Genomic DNA, 12745 nt, shown 5'->3' with positions numbered 1-12745 from the left:
TTGTTCCTGCATGCAAGCGTGCAGTGTGCTTAATTTGCTTCCTTCGATACTGTATCACTGTGATCCAGCCTTCCTCGATTCCCGTGAGTGCAGTAATAAAATAATTCTGATGATCGTGTGTTGCTTGTGTTGCACTAACAAATTCCTTCACATGAAGTAAAGTACCACTACACCTCACGGTTGGTCTGCTTCGAGTCGTAGTAGATGTAATGTACTGGCAACAGCTAATCGCCCAATGCCTCCGGACCAGCACCTTTATCGTTTCTTCAATCGGCGGGGGAAAGAGTGTGCTGATGCCTTGCAGTCGTTCGATCCGCGTTTAGTACCACCGCGTTGTACACCGAGGCACATAGCAGCAGAAAGTTTCCGTCGGCGGCCGGATGGCCACGGTTGATCGCAGCGGAGGTGTGGGGTGACGAGCCCGCATGATTCACGGGCATGCAATACGTAGAACCAGTCCTCGATCCGTGCGCCCAAAGGAAAAAAATTGCTTTTCTGGATCGATCGAACGCAGCCTCGAACAACAAAGAGCTCGCGGCAGCTAGCACCTGCTTGAAGCGACACAGGAAGAAGCGGCAGATTCGGCACTTCACGCACGCGGAGAAAGAGCGCGCGAGGCGCAACGGGTAGTATTTGGACGGTGGTGACCACGACGGCAGAGTTGCATGGCGGACGACCCTTCAACCTAGCTCGATGCCAATGTTAGAAATTTAGGGTTTGCGGTCTACCCCTAATTCCTCTGCGCTTATCCGTGGTGCCGCTCACAATTCGCATATCTAAGGATAGGGGGTAGGGACCTTCTTATACTGTCGTTCCAAAGAGTCCACCTCTTATACAGATATAAGATTCCTAGTCTTTTCCACTAGTTTCCGGGATAGAGTCCAAATCAAATTACCAACCACGATCATATTTGTCTGTTTAACGGATTCTACCCGTTTTGTCCCCGGTGCACGCGCTGGTGAGCAACGCGTCATAATAGAGTGTAAATTCCTCTAATTATGTAGATCAACATTAGGGCTGTAATCTAATTATACGATCTAGCTCCTTCCGATCATCAGTGTACCCGGGTAGTCCTTCCAATATAAATAGTATATTGTATTCCATCGATAATCGACCAGCTTCCTTAAGTATATATAAAACTTAAGTATGTTCCAGCAAGTAACAATTTCATGCTAAACATGTACAACAATTCCATGTACAAATACATGTATAATTCCATAATGAGGTATTCCGAATATTTAACAATTCCAAGTTAATTGAATATAGTTGCAGGACACATAATTCCAACATAAAGGACTATATGCAGTATAATTTGGAAGCATCAAAAGTCAGAAGCATGAAAAGAATACGATGCCAACATAACTCATCTTATTTGGAAGCATAGAAAATTAATGATATAGTTTGGAAGCATGGATATTCAGAAGCATAAATTTGTTGTTATATCAACTTAATTCGTACCTAGTGGAAGCATAGCATTCTGTAATTGGAAACTAGCAAAGAATGTTGCCAACATGTGTGTGCATAGATCAGTTTTTGATCTACAAACCAATTTCATCCACGGATGCAAACAAACTGGAATGCCGAAGCACATATCTGATACTTACGAAGCATGGTTACTGGAAACATCATATTGTGCATGATCTTTGTGTGGGGTCCAATGATGATGGAACAATGGTCGATTCACACAGTGCAATACCTTTGATTCAGAGGAGAAACTTCGAAGAAGGAAAAAGGACCACAACTGGTTCTCCGGCCAACAGCCGACGGGTGGTACTCCGGCATCCGGTTCAAACCTCCAGGGTCCAAGCACCTCGCACGCAACAAACGCCGTGCAGATGGCGGGCACGACCACTTAATGTCAGGATGGTGCACCACCGAGGCCACCTGGGGCCGCATCAAGGAGTAGATCGGCAGAGGGGATCAGATCTGGGCGCGCGGTGGATTGCATCCTCGGGGTTGGATTGCGTCTCCGGCAGCGAGGTGTGAAGGAAACACGGTGCGCACGAGACGGCTACGTAATCGGAGGACGGGAGTGGCATGGTTGACGGCAGCGAGCTCGGAGGAAGGTGCGACGGAGGCATGAGAAAGGAACAGGCACGGGAGATATGGAACCAGAGGGAATCACGGACCAGCGTCTAATACGGGTGGTTAGCACGTCGTCAAATACGGAATCAGATACGAGCGTCAAATAAGCGTGGTAGCACGGCTGGACCTTGGCCGTGGGATTAATTAGGAATCAACGGATTTCATGCGGTCTGACGACTGCTTCCTATCAGACTACTGATCTCTACTCCTAATGGATGAATTGGTTGAATAGTCCCCCACTTTCAACCGGTTTATTTTTAATCGGTTTATTTTTAACCGGTTTTTCTTTGTCTCACCTCCCACCAGCCCCTCCCATCGGTTTTTCTCTTTTCTCGTCTGACCGGCAATACCCAACGTATTTATGGTAATCAATCATAATTAATCCACGTATAGTAATAAATCAATCCAGGTATGGTAAGGTCATAACTCAGGAAATTTTGAATATGGTAATTATATGGTAATAAATTTAAATTACCCCAAAGGCTATCAATCCAGGTATGGTAAGGCCGTAACTCGGGAAATATCGAATATAGTAATAAATTTAAATTACCAACAGGTATGGTAAGGCTATCCACGTATAGTAATAAATTATATAGTAATAAATCATAATTAATCCACGTATAGTAATAAATCAATCCAGGTATGGTAAGGTCATAACTCAGGAAATTTTGAATATGGTAATTATATGATAATAAATTTAAATTACCCCAAAGGCTATCAATCCAGGTATGGTAAGGCCATAACTCGGGAAATATCGAATATGATAATAAATTTAAATTGCCACCAGGTATGGTAAGGCTATCGATCCAGGTATGGCACGCCCTCACCTGATCACCTATCACAATCTCCAGCCCCACGCACGCACCAAAGAACCCACCCGGCACCAAACGCAGCTCCTCTCGATCCCCTCGAGTAAACGCCGCCGCCGTCGTGCGATCTTCCTGACACAGACGCCGTCGCCGCCTCCTTCCCACCTACGGCGTCCCCCACGTCCATGGTGACGGCGCTCGCGTCCTACACTGACCCTCCGCCTCATATAGGTTGGTCGTTGATGGAGTGGGATGTGCCGCTGCGGTTTGGGGAGGCGCAATCACGATCTGGTTGGGATCTCAGTGTGGACTCGTTCTCTGCGATGAAGGATGGCACTGCCTCCCTGGCAAATGGGATCGGAGGAAGGGGCTCTACGTCGTGAATGTCGGCGAGGCAGCGGCCGAAGGCGAGCCCGACGGTGAGCACGGGTGTTTGTCCCATGAAATAGGCGGCCACGGAGGGCGGATCTGAGGCCACCCCAATCGCCGGTGGCCCTTCCTCCCATCGATCATCGCCTGCATTCTCTCTCTCTCCTCTAAATCTTTGTCACCCTTGCCTGATTCTGGCCGACGCCATCCGGCTCTCGCATCGACCACCACCAGCACGGCTGCGGACGAGGCGCAACCGCAGACGCCGCCGCCACCGCCATCCTCATCCACCTCCTCCACCATCCTTCCCAGCCGCCGTCGGGGGCACCCGCCATCTGCGCTCTAGCCCACCCGCTCCCTCCTATCCCCTCCCCCTGCCTGCCAGCCCCGTGATCCATCGCACAGATGGCAGGTACTACAGCGACCTCCTCCCCAGCAGATCCGGCCTCCTCCAATGGAGATCCATTCTGGGCACCGCCTTATTCTCATGCGTGCACGTCTATATCAACGTCTCATTCCACCTCACCTGAGCCTTTACCTTCCCACCTCTGCTTCAGATCCACATCACTTTGTAAGGTATGTGCTTGATTGTTCCGAACTGGATCGATGGATTGTGCAAGGTACTTTGGGTGTAGTCATTGACGGCAATTGTCACGCCATGCTACCATCGGAGGGGTCCCTCATCGATGATTAGGGTCTTCCGAACTGCACGAGCTCCATTGAGAAGGATGTTTTTAATTCTGGTTTTGCCTACATGCTTTCTTTGCCTGTATCTACTTAGCTAATGTCTTCTTATAGATAGTAGCTGCTGAAGTGGTGATCAAAGTTGTTCACTATAAGGAAACAACCATGATAACAAAAGTGTATATTCCCTGACCTTTGACCTGAAGTACTTTTTCATTAGAAACTTGCAACAGCCAGGCATTGAAATTAGCAACAGCTTCGTACGTACTGAACTAATTTGCAGCAACACGTACTGAACTAAGTTAGGTTATGCTCATCGTTCCAACATGCTTAGTGATAACCACCTAGCAAGCTAATCAAACATGAAAAAATTGAAGTGCTACTGCTAATCGTACTATTCTGAATGTGAAAATCTATTTAATTGGCTCTTCTCTAATTGTACACTTGCATAAATCTCAGATCTTGCAAATTACAGTATAACCATAAAAGTCATGCTTTGACTCCTATAGGGCCTTTTGCACTTTAATATGACTAATAATTTGCCTTAATATCACAGATTGTATTACTACCTTTCTAAGTGAATGACATTCAAGAAGGTCATTAAATAAAACCAAGAAATCCTTCTGGTATTGGAGTGTAGGAAAGTTGAGACTATAAAACCAAAAGGTTATATTTACGTTTATTAGAGAAGGTTCTTTACTTTTTATAGAAAAACACAAAATGTTGCGATGTAGAGTCTAGGTGGTGGGCCTCCTTGATCCACTTGGTGGATGAGGGTGACTCCGGTCCTGGCACCCATAGTGCCAGTGATCCAAAAATCATAGGGCCTGGATATAGCTCTAGCAGACGTATGCGGCTTGCGCATCGAGCTTGGTCATCTCGAGCATGGAGATAGGCGAGTTGTAGACCAAGAGCTGGTACAGAGATAGGCGAGTTGTAGACAAGAGCTGGTGGGCAGCAAGAAACGCATGCACACCAAAGAATAAATCTGAGTCACATGCCTACTTCTATTGGTTTCTACAAAGAGCGGCTAGCTTAGATCTTAGACCAGTCGGTCACTGTCGAGGTCGCCAAGGTGATCTTACAGCACCGCCGTGGGGATTTCTCATGATTTTATGTAGGCAAGCCGCAAGCAGTGGTGGTGATTGGCTGGGTGGTGTCGCTGCCTTGGGAAGAGACGAAGTGATGGTAAAAGTAAGCAGGATCCGATGATTCTTCCGTGGGGATAGCCAAAGTCAAGATGTCGACTACAGACTCGTCGCAGACTTGCAGTGAACCTGGATACGGCGAGCCTGATTTGTGGATCGATGGCGGGTCTTGACTTTGTTAGGCTGGGATTGGATGGTTGCGGAGGATGGTGTGCTTGGTTGGGTTCCCATGGAAGAATGTGGCCTCCTAATGAATCTGGTCATGCCCATCCTAGAGAACATTGTGTCCCTAGCTCCCTCGAGGAGCAAGGACAGTGCAAGCGGCAGCAGGGGGTAGGGGTAGATGTGGGGAGGGATGTCGGCGGCTGCTCGAGGTCATCATGATGAAACCCTTGACGTCCCATCTTTATCAATGGAAGTGGAAGAGCACGAAGTCGAGATTGGATAGGAGTTTGAGTTTTTTTTGGCACCGACCGGTTCCCCACTTTAGAGATGTATTTTTTTGCGTGCAAGCAAACAGTGGGTTGATTCTAAAAGGGATAGGCACTTTTCAACAGAAGTGCATGACGGACCAAAAATATGACCTCATTTTATTCGTTTGATAGATATCGTATTATTCGTTGTTGTTCGTTCGGTGAAATTTCCTAATATTTGATTGTTGTGTTTTTAATTAGAGCACCCCATAATCACTCAATATGAGGGAATGATAAATGAAAGATACTGATTATAAATTTTGAAGAGCCCATGGCAATGCACGGGCGTTATACTAATAGGAAGAGTTTCCCTTAAAACCCAGGCAGTTATTGCATGTGCCTGATCCCTCTCCCTTGCACGATCCGCATGCACATGAATACCTCAGGCAGGTCCTCCTTTCCCGCGCATGCATTGTTTATATCTGTTGTACTACCACTCATCGCTCCAATAAAGGCTAGATTTATTCCTGACAATAGCTTGCATGCTTCATTAATTCTCTAATTTTCCAGCCACGCGACTGAATCGGATTCTAGCGAGACATATATTTTTTCCTAATTATTTGTTGCACGCGTGGAAAGATACATGTCTCACGAGTGGGTGCATGAATGACGAATTGCTGACGTGGTAAGCTGATGACGTGGATAGTGTGCATGCTAAGAGAATTGCTAATAGTGGGAATCAACTTCTTAAGAATGTTAGATGTTAGATGTCCTGTTTTAAGCGGCCCAGTTTATCATATTTGACACATTGTGGTACAGATTGACGTACATGCGAGATCTGACGGTTAGAAACGTCCAGATCGCGAAAACGGACGGCTAAAAACATAAATTGATGAGAGGGCTCGGTTCAGACTTAAGTATTACTGTCCTAAAAATAAGTTAAACCGCAACGAAACCATGCAAGGTACTGGTAACACAAACTTTCTTGCTGATAGTAGCGATGCACAATAGTTCTATGAAATTGTGTGCAAGTGAAATCTTCCTTTCTTTACTTAGTACTAGAAGGAAACACGCGCCTTGCCACGGTGTTTTTCTCATTATCGTTGTAAAATTGGTTTTATATGCAATCAACCTAATCCTATATACTTAAGATGTTCACCCCCACTATGTTATTTATCTAAGCATGCAAGCTGTCCACATCAGCATTTGGCCACGTCATCCATTCTCCACCACAGCAATGCGTCCGCATGCAGCCGTGAGACATGCAATCTTTGGCCCGCCATATCCTCCATGAAAAAAATGCAAAAGAAACGGATTACAGTCTTATACTGTGCACGGAAGCCTAATCGTCTCATTCACAGTTATTCTTCTAAAAGGAAAACAAGCCCAATAGTCGCGTCCGTTACCAACTTTCAGCTGAACCGCCCACATCAGAGTTTTTCCTTTCGTTGCCCCCGGCCCGCACGATGGAGGAATCAATTCTTTTCCCTGCTTGGATTTCTTCCACCGCTGTATTAATACGACCCATTCAACCCCGCTCCTTCGCCATTGATTTCCATACCAAATAATGTTCATCTTCCCCAACCTTCATGCTTCCGTCCTCAGCACAACGATTAGAAGATTACGATTACGATGCTGGTGACGATTAAATCGAAATCACCGCTGTCGGCGCCCATCGCCTGCCTGTCAGGCAGGTCTCGAGGAGGAGGCATAGTGTGGAAGGTTCTAGAACTAGCCAACCATCGATAGGAGACCCAGCAACCCGCCTCCGTCGCTCAGCCGCTGTCCGCGGAGTCGCCCTTTTTCTCCTGCCTGACTCTGTTTGGCATCACCCAGTCCATCAAGATCTTCATCACTGGTATGTCTCTCACTCACTCTCGCGCCTCACCCGTACATGGGCATCTGCCACCGGCTTGACCTGAGCTCTCCATCACGGGACACTACCGGCGGGATGGGACGCGAAGCAGTTCATGGGCTATGGGGGATGCCATCATCGCACTCGGCCACCGTCACATCACTTGCCGTCGTCATCAGCTTACAAAGAGGGTTCATAAAAACCCTCTTCACCACGGCTGCGAGCTTTGCCTATTAGGTTAATGATGTTTCTTTTCTTGATTATTCTAGCTATTGGAAATGCAGGATCTCTTGATATTTAGTCCTTGATCTCACAAGTAGTACCTTTTTGATAAATAGTGGTAACCTACATTATTTGGTTCATTTCTTGAACCACTTTCAGTAGTTGTTAATTGATTTTAAGTCAAGATTCAAGTTTTAACAGAATCTGTAGAACGCACATCATGGTTCAGTTATTGATTAAAGGTACAGTAAATATAAGAGAAGCTGCAAGTGCATTATTGCTGAAATCTCTAATGACATAGAGGTGTAGCCATGTTGGTGATATTGATTGACCGTGAAGATCAAGGGCAGAACCACATTTGAAGCATGCTCTTCGCTGACCATTCTAAATTTGCTATGTGATGTTAATGAACATAATTTGTTTCTTACCTCTATACATCTTTACTGGTCCGATAAGGTATACTACAGGGTTACCATGATACATGATTTTACCAGAAACGAAAATTCTGGAGTACAATTGTTTTCGGACAGTGTGTGTTAATTAGAAGGATGCGTCGACTCAGCGCTCCTTGAGCACCTATGAAGCGTTTCATAATGTGGTTCCTCCAGGTTGTTGTGGATGCACCATGAAGATCCATGTCTCACTTGCGTATCATAGACATTTGCCGACCCCATACTACTTTCTTCTTTCGATTATAACCAGGATTTGTTCCTGGCCAGGTAACTACTCTCTTACCTTAATCCTCTATTATATCACTCAAATTACCCTGCCATTTGCTTCCTTCATGTATGTTTCTCTTATAGTGCCGGCAGAAATTTGAAGTTCCCACTGCCTGGTACAATATCTTGCTACTTAATGTGAGGTTATCCTATATCATTTATTGATTATTATTATTTTCCTTGCCTTCTGTAATTATGTTGGCACATGAATGAATGTTTGCAGTATTTGCCATCCCATCAATTCACCTTTATTGATGTTTCTTTAGGGTTACTGTTAAACTGTGCTATCTGATTTTCTACATCAGAACAACAAAACATGGATGGTTATGGTACATGCAGGGCTTGAGTTTCATAATTCATTTTCATGCACACTATAAAAAGAAAACGAAAAGATAACATCAGACTGTCGAGCAATCATTGAGCACTGCAAGATTTTTCCCTAGCTCTATGGGATGTCGTATTTACTACTTTCCTTACAGTTGTCGAAGCACACTTTGTCCCACCGTTGTGCCTCACTTTCCTAAGAGATCTTGCAGCTTCTCCCGATCAGCAATCTTAATGGGGTGGCTATGAACCATAATATTCCGAGTAAATATGAAGAGTGCATTCTCCCATTTCAGTTTCTTTGAAGAATCAAGAATGCCAAGTACAGCCCAGATTCTTATTGTTGCTCTGCTAGGAATAAGAAAGATAAGATCATCTAAGAAGAAAATTTCTAGACAAGGTATGACCTACAGCTATAAGCCTTTCAGAAAAAGTTATCATTCCAGTATAAGCAAATAAAATTCAGTTCTATTTATGTACAGTACTGCTTCCTTAGCAGTTTAAACAACTATATCAATGTATGCTATTTATGTACAGTACTGCTTCCTTAGCAGATTAAACAACTATATCAATGTATGCTATTCATGATGCCTCTCTCAATGTTTGTTTGGAACATATATCTTAGGTGACTGCTCAGGTCTACTTTACCTGTAAATGTATTCAACATTTCAAGCCATATTTTACTTTCATTCATACAGTAATCTGCCTTTCTTTGAATCTGCTCATCGAAACTACAAAGTCCCGCAGCAACGTGCGGGGTATCATCTAGTTTATTAAAAATGCTTCATATCATAAGCTTGCAATGCCGTTGAGGGAAAAACATCACATAAAATATGTTGACCAAAACAAGTAGACAATCAGCCAAACTCTGGGACACTATACTACAGGAAACTCCATTGGATGATGATTATATTTTTTACAGAACATTACTTCCCTTCCCCATGTTAATTGCTCTTAGGAGCACAAATCGGGATGAAATATATTGCAAAACATTATTTTCCACAACTCTTCCAGCCTCAACCAGTCCACCAATCCTGCATGCCATCCCAAAAGAGCAATTCCAACCATGTGTTACCAAGAAATAATATTAGTCGGTTTAAAAAAATACTCATCTTCAGAGAGAAAATAGGTAGTCCTCCAAAGGAAAATATGTTGATGTCCCTTCTCTTGGTGCACGCCGGAAGGAGGGATGGAGAAGACTTGCGTGGCGGAGCAATGTTCTGGAATGGTACGAAACCATATAATGTGGTCGCGGCTAGGGTAGACATATGCCTGTTTATATAATACGAGTCAGGTAGGACGTGATAGTAAACCCTCATCCAAGTCAGTAACAACCCCATAATCCAAAAGAACCGAAAACGACTGAGTAATTAACGCGTCAGTTAATTTCTAATGACTCACTAACTTTCCCCAAACAGAAAAATATAGACGACATGTATAGCTTTGTCCTCGGCTGCCCGGCCCGGCGAGGAGGAGGACTGCGTGTGTAGGTCTCCTCTTCTCATGCTCATACAAGTGCTAGAAGAGCTCACCTTATAAGGTGGTACAACTCCCACTCAACTAGCAATGTGGGATTACGCCCACTCACACCACACATAGCCATGCATGAATGGGCCATGAGAATTTCAAATTTTAGTTGAGCTTTGGGCCAAAAGCCTACTAACAAATTCCAACACATGCATATTCATTCTGGAGAGTGTGGTAACAGCTCATGAAGTGTTGCACTCCACCTACCATGCAGATTGCCCTGGTCTAGTCCTTAAACTAGATTATGAGAAGGCTTTTGATAAAGTCAATCTAGATTTCCTTATGGAAATCCTGGAGAAAAGGAACTTTGGGCCTAAGTGGAGGAAGTGGATCTACCAAATCACCCACTTAGGGTCTGTAGGGGTTAAAATTAATGGAGTAGAAGGTAACTTTCTCAGCACTGGAAAAGGACTGAGGCAGGGGGATACCATTTCCCCTCTCCTGTTCAATTTAGTGTTAGACGTTCTTAGCAAAATGCTTGCTAAAGCTCTGTCCAATGACCTGATCAAAGGCCTCTGTTCTGACCTGGTGCCCAGTGGTGTGGTCTTCCTGCAATATGCAGATGACACAATTCTCTTTATAGACAAAAATGAAGAGAAAGCTGGGAACCTAAAGAAGGTACTTACCTGTTGTTTTGAGCATGTCTCTGGGATGAGGATTAACTATACTAAAAGTGAACTCATCCCAATAGGCTTGACTGATGAAGAAACTATTTCTTTCTCTAATATTATGGGATGCACTGTGGGTGCTTTCCCCATCAAATATTTAGGTATCCCTCTTCACTATGATAAGTTGAGAAGGGAGGAAATCCAACCACTCATAGATAAGATCCTGAAGAAAATAGCTGGCTGGAGGGGGAAATTGCTATCCTACTCTGCCAGACTAACCCTAATCAAAACCTGCCTAGCTAGTGTTCCTATTTACTTGCTTTCCTTATTTAAATTTCCTAAGTGGGCTTTAAACCTGATTAACAGTCAGCTAGCCCACTGTCTCTGGAGTGACTTTGAAGGAAATAGGAAGTTACATCTTGCCAACTGGCATCTGGTGTGTATGAAAAAAGAGCATGGTGGCCTAGGAGTCCCAAACATAAGAGATGTTAATCTCTGTCTCTTGGGGAGCTGGATTAAGAGATACATTAAGGATGAGGGGAAGATATGGAGATATATTGTAGATGCTAAATATCTCAATAACTCCCCAAACATCTTTGCATGCAGCTCCCAACAAACCTCTAGGTTTTGGAAGGGTGTTATGTGGGCAGCCAAAGCCCTGAAATTTGGATATAGGTGGGTAGTTGGTAATAGAAAGAAGATCAGGTTTTGGGAGGATATTTGGTTTGGTACCTCTCCTTTATCTGTTCAATTCTGGCCCTTATATACTATCTGTCATCAACATGGGGTGACCCTTGCTAAAATTTGGGATCAAAATACTATAAAACTGACTTTCAGAAGGATCTTTACCCCCACCATGATGGAAAGCTGGTATTGTCTTGAGCAAATTATTACTAGCACCATTTATTCAGCGGGGGAAGACTCTCTAATTTGGCAGCATGAATCCAAGGGGGAGTACACAACTGGATCCCTGTATAGTATAATTAACTTTAGAGGAGTGCAACCAGTTTACATCCCCTCTGTTTTGTCTGTTAATGTTCCCCATAGAGTGCAGGTGTTTCTGTGGCTTCTCTCTCACAATAAGCTCATGACTAGAGATACCCTCTCTAAAAGAGGCATTGAAAGATCTCTGGAATGTGTTTATTGCTCTGAGAAAGAATCTATACATCACCTTTTTTTGACTGTATTATTGCAAAACAGATGTGGAGTCCTGTTTTAGAGTTTTCCTCCTGTACTTTAGGATCTGATTACTTGTCCATTGCCAAATATTGGCTTGCCAATAAGAAACACTATGCTCTAAATTCTATATGTGCTTGTGTTCTATGGGCTATTTGGAAACATAGGAAATCTTGTATCTTTAAGAATGTAATTTGGATTGATGTGAAATGGGTCTGGAACTTGGTCCTGGGGCTCTTGAGGAGGTGGCTGATCCTTTTCAAAGAAGCAGCTCGGTTGAGAATAGAGGAATTCATCACAAGGGTTTCCCTAATACTGAACACTCCTTTCCAGATCACAGCGGGGTGATGGGACTTGACAAAAACACTAAAGGTGTCTTTAGTCAGGTGCTTCATACCAAGCTGAACCTAGGAGGGATGTCAGCGGCTGTGCCTGGAGCTACACCATCGTCACCACCTAGAAGCCCGGGCAGTTCTATATGCAAACACACCCTGTTGAGCCCCGTGACTCCGCTGGAACAACCTGGCTCTCTACTTCAGCCAACAAAGAAGATCAGGCGTCCGGGTGTCGGGATGCCTCTCACGGTTGGAATCTGGAAGAGCCTGGGGATTCTTCAAATGCCTGAGGGGGCTAAGCAAGATGCAACCTCTGGAGTGGAGATCCCAGTTTAAAAATCCGTTGTTATGTTGATGTCCCGTAGTAGCTATGAGGGTGGTTTTAGCCTGTAATTTGTACCTTTTCCCCCTTTTTTTGAATCCGCTCTTGCATGATTGTCTGACTCGGAAACTCTGGTTTCGTTATGATAA

The sequence above is a fragment of the Triticum aestivum genome, chromosome 7A, assembly GCF_018294505.1.
Source record: "Triticum aestivum cultivar Chinese Spring chromosome 7A, IWGSC CS RefSeq v2.1, whole genome shotgun sequence".
NCBI lineage: Eukaryota > Viridiplantae > Streptophyta > Magnoliopsida > Poales > Poaceae > Triticum > Triticum aestivum.
This window is presented reverse-complemented; position numbering follows the sequence as displayed.